Below are 7,333 nucleotides of genomic sequence, written 5' to 3' on the forward strand. Positions count from 1 at the left end.
TTGGATCAGCTTCCCATGAAAGATGTTTTGATGGATGTGGTGGTAGCAGATATTCCTCCAAGGTTTGGATTCTTTCTAGGTCTTGGGTAGCGAAATTGAAAGGGACACTATAGTTGGATTTCTCCTACGCAACGATCCTGGTGTTTGGAAAAATGAGGAAATTATATCGGGAAAAAAAATTGAAATATGTGATCACAAGCAAGGAGAAACCTATAAAGCATCCAATTAACTATGTACATATAGATTTAGAGTCTTTTGTTTTGTTTTCAGATAGTTTAAATGATATAGATAGTCAGATAGTAGAAGCAGATGATATTCCGGAAATAACAGAAAATTTCAGAGAAATTTTGAGAAAAGAAGGACAAGAAGAGCAGAAAAATGTTGGGCAATCAGCTGAAAGCAATGGACAGCATGCAGGCAAGGCATGGCAAACAGATTTCCAGTACTTACAAGAGGAGGAAGAAGGCTTTTGGACGATGGATTTTGATGGAGCAGTAGGAAATGATGGTGCTAGAATTGGAATTTGGGTACGCAGTCCTTTCTCCGCCCCAAACAAAGTGCCTAGCAGCGTGAGGGTTTGTTCTTACAAGATGGCCTTTGAGTGTTCAAACAATGAAGCTGAGTATGAAGCTCTGATTGCTGGCCTCAAGAATCTTAGAAAGCTAAATGCTAAAAGGATTTCGGTATATGGCGACTCCGAATTGGTCATAAAGTAGGTCAGAGGTGAGTATCAAGCAAAGCATCGTAGGATGTGGGCCTACCGTAATGCAGTTTTAGACATATTAAAATTATTTTTAGAATACACCTTGACATGTGTTCTTCGTATACAAAATAGTATCATTGATGCTCTTGCCAAGGCAACAAGTAGTTTGAAGATCCACATGAACTCCAGAAATAAATTTGAAATCCATGTCAAGCATCGCCCAACCAATCCAGACAATCGGAGATATTAGCAAGTGTTTCAAGATGATGAGGAGATTAAGGATTTTCTGAAAAACAAAGGCAAGTTCAAAGAAACCTCAATTGATGTGGAAAATGATGATGGTAAAGGGAATGGTATAGATGACGTGAAGATCAATGAAATGGACGTGTTGCAGCTAAAGAATAACATTATTCCTAAAGGCTTGATACCTCTAGAAGAACTTTTTGATCAGGATGATGTAGCCCACAAGCCAACATTGCAGCCAACATAGAAGGGTGTAGAAGAGGTCAAGATCAGAACAGCTGCCAATCCTAAGTTGGTAAAATTGTCTAAAGCATTGCCACCAAAGATCAAAGACAAATACATCAGTTTGATGGCCTCATTTGCAGATGTGTTTGCTTGGGACTATTATGATTTAAAGACCTATGATACCAATATTATTCAACACATGATACCCATCAAGCCCAATCAAAAACCATTTAGACAGAAGCTGAGAAGGATAAATCCAAAGTTACTGCCATCTATTGAAAAGGAGGTAAACAGGTTGTACAAGTCAGGTATCATTGTGCCCATCAGATTTTCATATTGGATCTCTAACTTGGTGCCCGTACGAAAGAAGACAGGCGAGATCCGCTTATGCATTGATTTCAGAAATCTCAATAAAGTCTCATTGAAGGACAATTATCCACTGCCCAAAATGGACCATATACTTCAGCGAGTAGTGGGGGCATCTCGTATGTCACTACTTGATGGTTATTCCGAATATAACCAAATTTCTGTCCATGAAGATGACAGAGACAAGACAACATTCACCACTCCATGGGGAACATTTAGTTATGCCAAAATGCCTTTCGATTTAAAGAATGCAGGTGCCACATTTCAGCGTGCAATGGACTTGGCCTTTGCGAATGAGAAGGATGTGTTTTTGGTGGTGTACCTCGATGATTTGAAGATGTTTTCCAAATATGCTGAAGAGCACATGCATCATCTAAAAACTGTCTTTTAAAAGTCCAGAAAATATGGTTTATCGCTAAATCCGAAGAAGAGATTATTCGCCATGGAGGAAGGAAAATTACTCGGGCATATTATCTCAAAGGATGGCATTCGTATTTACCCAGCACGTGTGCAAGCAATTCAGCAAATCGATCTACCACGGAATAAAAAAGAGATACAATCGTTCAATGGTAAGATGAATTTTCTGTGTCGCTTTGTGCCTAATCTTGTTGAATACTTAAGAGAGATGACCAACATGCTCAAGAAGGACAACCAAGTGAAATGGATAGAGGAGGCTGTAAAATCTTTCAACTTGGTCAAATTGGCCCTTTCTTCAGCTCCTTTTCTAGTCAGCCCAGACTACACTCAAGATTTCATATTGTTTTCATTTGCTTCAGAGCACACTATGGCAGCAGCATTATTGCAGAAAAGAGATGACCACGAAAGACCCATAGCATTCTTTAGCAGGGATATAAGAGATGCAGCTTTAAAGTACAACATCATTGAGAAGCAAGCCCTGGCATTGGTAAAGGCATTGAAGGATTTCCGGGGATATATTCTACATTCTCACATTTTGGCCTATGTTCCTAACACTACTGTAAAAGATGTTTTAGTGCAGACCGATCCGGAAGGAAGAAGAGGCAAATGGATTGCAGCCTTGCTGGAATATGATGTGTAAATAAAGCCCACAAATTTGGTCAAAGGACAAGGGTTGGCAAAGTTAATGGCCGAATCAAAATTGCATGCCTTGGACATAAATCTGATTGCTGCTATGTCTGATGAGAACGAGGAAATATCATCCATTCAGGTATCATAAATGTTTGCTCTGCCCCCATGGTATTCAGATATAATATATGTGCTAAAAAATGTGTCACCACCACCCGGCATGACTAGAAATAAAGCGAGAACACTCAAGTTGAACGCTGCCAAGTTTTTCTTTGCAAATTCTGCGCTGTATTGAAAAGATCTCGGTGGCATTTTTTTGAATTGTTTGGTGGAAGAGGAGGCAAAGAAAGTCATGGAGGATTTCCACGGAGGAGAGTGTGGTGGCCACCTTTTTTGGAAGTCAACAACAAATAAAGTTTTGAGGGCAGGGTACTATTGGCCTACACTGTTTGCTAATGTATACAAGATGGTCAAGCGCTCTCATAATTGTTAGACTTTCGAAGGAAAACATAAACTACAGCCTTTGCGACTTAAGCCTATTGAGGTGAGCGCTCCATTCCAGGAGTGGGGGTTGGATTTCATTGGTGAAATTCATCCCGCTTCTTCCAGACAGCATAAATGGATCCTTACAACGACAGATTATTTCATAAAATGGATTGAGGCAGCTCCCACCAGACAAGCTACAGATACGGTAATCATTTCATTTCTTGAAAATAACATCTTGTCTCGCTTTGTTTGTCCGAATAAGTTAATCATCGATAATGCAACAACATTCAAATCAAAGAGGATGGTAGAACATTTTCATAAATATCACATCATTTTGGGTCACTCAACTGTCTATCATCTGCAAGGCAATGGATTGGCAGAATCTTCAAATAAATCATTAGTCAACATCATCAAGAAGATGCTAGAAATAAATAAAAAGTGTTGGAATAAGAGGTTGGTCCATGCGCTTTGGGCAGATCGAATCAGTCAGAAAAAATCCATTGGTATGTCACCGTTTGAGCTTGTTTATGGAGTTGACACAGTATTTCCCACCTCTCTTGCTGCCCCAGTAGTCAGACTTCTTCAGGAGGTAGGAAGTGAAGAAGATCCCATGCAGAGAAGGTTGAATCAAATGGTCCACTTGCAGTAGACAAGAGAAGAAGTTTTCAAGGACACGAAATTGCAGGAGAAAATAAAGAAAATCTATGACAGAAAAGCAAAGGCTGATAGATTTCAATTAGAGGATGTGGTGCTGAAGTGGGATGCAAGGAATCAAGAGAAAGGTAAGCATGGAAAATTCGAGAATATTTGAAAGGCCCTTTCAAGATTGCAACATATAGGGGTCAGAATGCCTTTCTTTGAAGGAAATGAATGGGGAAGATTGTCCTGGAGGGCTGATCAATGGCCGGGTGCTCAAGCGGTACCACTGCTGATTTATTAACGCTGCTTCCACTGTCATTGTAAATACCATTTTTATTTTAGTTTGGTTTAAGTCTGTCAAGTTAGTTTTTGAGTCATTTCAATGTTAAGTTTGAGTCAATTTCTTGGTCATTTCAGTTTCATAAATAACTCAGATTCCTGTGTTGTAGTCGAAATGATGACTCCATAGCCTAATGGACAGAAGGCACTATCTAGCTCCTCTAGAGATCTGTTGTTCTTGGCACCTCCAAGGAGCTACCATCCCCCATTGGAGCCAATGTTAGAGTTGGTTTGGTTAGTCCTCCGTCAGAGATCAAAACTCTTTATGCATTTCATGTTTAGGTGTCCTGCTCCATTCACTCAGCTTCATTCTACTAGGGGCATGCCATAATCTAACGGAGAAGGTCATGCTAGTCATTTCCCCTCATGTCTGGTTCCTGCTGGCTTATGTATTTGTGTCAAATAATCAAAAATTCCATAACAGTTAAGGTCTGGTCCTTTAACAGACAAAAGTCATTTTTGGTCATTAGGTCTAGGGATTGATCAATTTGGTCTTTAAATATGTCCAGTAAAGCCATGCAGGCCAGAGTGATGTTCTTGCAAAGTAATGATCCGCAGAGTTTCATCATCATATTGATAGACTTCGACTATTCTTCAACTGTTTTGAAGAAAAGTAAAATAGTATCAATTGTGACAAAATTTTCAAAAAGAGTCGACAGTTGATTTCTTCAAGTGTAGTCATGGTTCCCGTGACCAGATTCTCTGTCATGCAATCCCTGCAAAAAGTGTCGAAAATTTCATCGTTTGAGCCAAAATTTCAGAGGAAAAGTGAAAATCAGGGTTATATTAAAATCAGTGAAAGTGCTAAGCGGGACATTAGAAAAGTGGGTTTTTTAAAGAGTAAATTTAAAACATGACCTCCAAGGCTATATATACAAGTTTTCATCAAAATCAAAGGCATTGTGCTAATCCAAGCCTTCGAGAAATGTTGCAAAGGGTGTGAGTGTGCATTGTAAGTGTTTGAGGGAGTTGGAGGCAGTTTGAAGGCGCGCGGCGCACACAGACAGGGGTGCAGCGCACACACCAGGTGCGGTGCACATAGAACCTTCCCGTAGTTGAAATTTTCCACATACCCAGTGTGCGGTGCACTGGGCTTTGTGCGCGGCGCACAAGGAAAAAAAAAAAAACTGCCCAACTTCAAATCCTCAAATCTTTGTGGAGCTCATCTATTTGCAAGGTAGGCACGAAACATAACTTGTGCATCAAATTTTTATGGTGATATAAGGGTTTTTATGCCTGTAATTAAATGAAAAAAGAATCATAAAGAAAACACAAGAAGACATCAAAGAAAAACTATTCTGCTAGGGTTTGTGCCACAGTGTTGTTGCTGCTAAGGTTATTTTTCCTACCTACCCTTGTTCCTTATTCCCCTATTGCATTCTTCCTACTATCACTACCCTAAACACTACCAAACTTCTTATTCCCTTACCCCTCCTCCTATCACACAATACAAACCCTAAAAACCCTACCTTGCCAAAAAACCAAACCCTACCCTATCAAAATACCCCAAGCCCCCTATATCCCTAAACAAAATTTTCCTACAACCCCTAATCCCATTATATTATCCCCCTCCTAATGCTCCCTTGTTTCGTTGTCCCTTGGTGGCAGATTATCAAAACAACCTAGCTTTCATCATCATCAAATGGGCAGCCTAAATTCAGTTTATAAAAAGCAGTCATGGCATCCGAGGTTTCATCAAAGTATGAGGAGGAAACCCACAGTGATACAGCTTCAGGAGAACAGGCCCCAGGAGACATCACTGGAGTGGAAAACATGTTAGAGATGAGCCAGACACCATCACCGAGTTGTAGCCATCCCCTTTTGCTATGTCATGTTTCCAGCATTTAGCATGTCTTGAATTTTGTCAAAGGGTGGCAAACGTCAGAGTTCATCATGTATTGGCCCGTATTTTTGCACTTCACCTACATGGAGGTCAGTCTATCTTGGTTGGGGTCACTTTCACATTGACACCCGAAGCCATATCAGTGGCAACAGGCATACCAAGTGTTGGAGAATAGTGGGATAAGAAGAATAAGGTGGAGAGGCATCATTATGAGCCTTACATGAAGACCAGTTGTTTGAGTCAGCTCGCGAGAGTTTTCTCATTCAGATTTTTCAGAGATGAGTATGCTCCGCTCATGAAACTGATCATGAAATACTTCAGTTGCGAGGGGAGGTTTTCTCACCTTTATGCCTATCACATCAGGTTGCTCATGCACTTTACCAGGGTTCGAATGATGAACCTCCCATTTTTCATCTGCGGGAACATAGAGAGGATGAAAAATTTCATGCAGCACAAGACCCTTGATAGCAGCTTAACAATGTTTATCACTTTGCTCTTATCTGGATTTTGGTAGATCATCAGTTGGGATTGCAGGGTATTGCTTGGGAGGACTTCATCTCCCATGACTTCTTCAGCACTCCACAGGTAGTATCGGAGGCAGAGCATGAGATAGGTGGCCCATCTCATCAGTATGAGTGACCTGAGACTGCTACTATGCCAGTTTACATCAACTATCAGAGAGGCAGTAGACCCTTATTTGCAGCAGCAAAGTGAGTGTTATCTCCACGGGGTGGAAGGGGCCTCACTTCTGACACCGCATCACATGAGAAGGGCAGAGGTAAGGAGCCAGTGCAGGAGGAAGGGCCATCAGGTGAACAAGAGACTGAATTCGTTCTCCTCCATGATGATGAGACAGATACAGACCAACAAATGTAGAGCTTACAGAGATCATCCAGGAGCAACAATTAGTGTTCAGACCTTATCCTTGATTTGGAGAGGGCAAGTGGAACATGAGTACCTGGAGTAGAGAAAAAGTAGCTTGAGGATCAACAGGAAATTATAGAGCTGCAAAACATTCGTGAGCATTGCCAAGCTACTCAAAGGAGAAGAATTGAGTTCACATCATTGGAACAAGAATTCAATGAGGATCACGAGGCCCATCTCGAGAGCGTGAACATGCACTTGGAGAGGTACTGGACAAGGTGATCAGGACCTTGCCTTGGTGAGGCACATGGCTTATCATTACAGGACACGAAACATGAGTGCAAGGGCGGATAAGGAGTTTGAAGGTGAAATTGAGGAAAGCAACAAGAAAGGCAAAAGAGGAAAAAGAGCAAGATCAGCTTGGAATCTTGGTTGAGGGCTTCCTTAGCCATCATAACACCCCATAGGGAATCCAGCCCAAATTTCAAGAAATTTAGGGAATTTTTTGTCAGATGACAAATTTTTGGGCAAAACATAGGTTTTTCTCCTGTGGCGCGGCGCTAAAATTCTAGAGCTCCAAA

This window comes from Pinus tabuliformis, chromosome 9 (assembly GCF_031772625.1).
Source record: "Pinus tabuliformis cultivar Carrire ecotype Pingquan chromosome 9, CPIR1, whole genome shotgun sequence".
Taxonomy (NCBI): Eukaryota; Viridiplantae; Streptophyta; class Pinopsida; order Pinales; family Pinaceae; genus Pinus; species Pinus tabuliformis.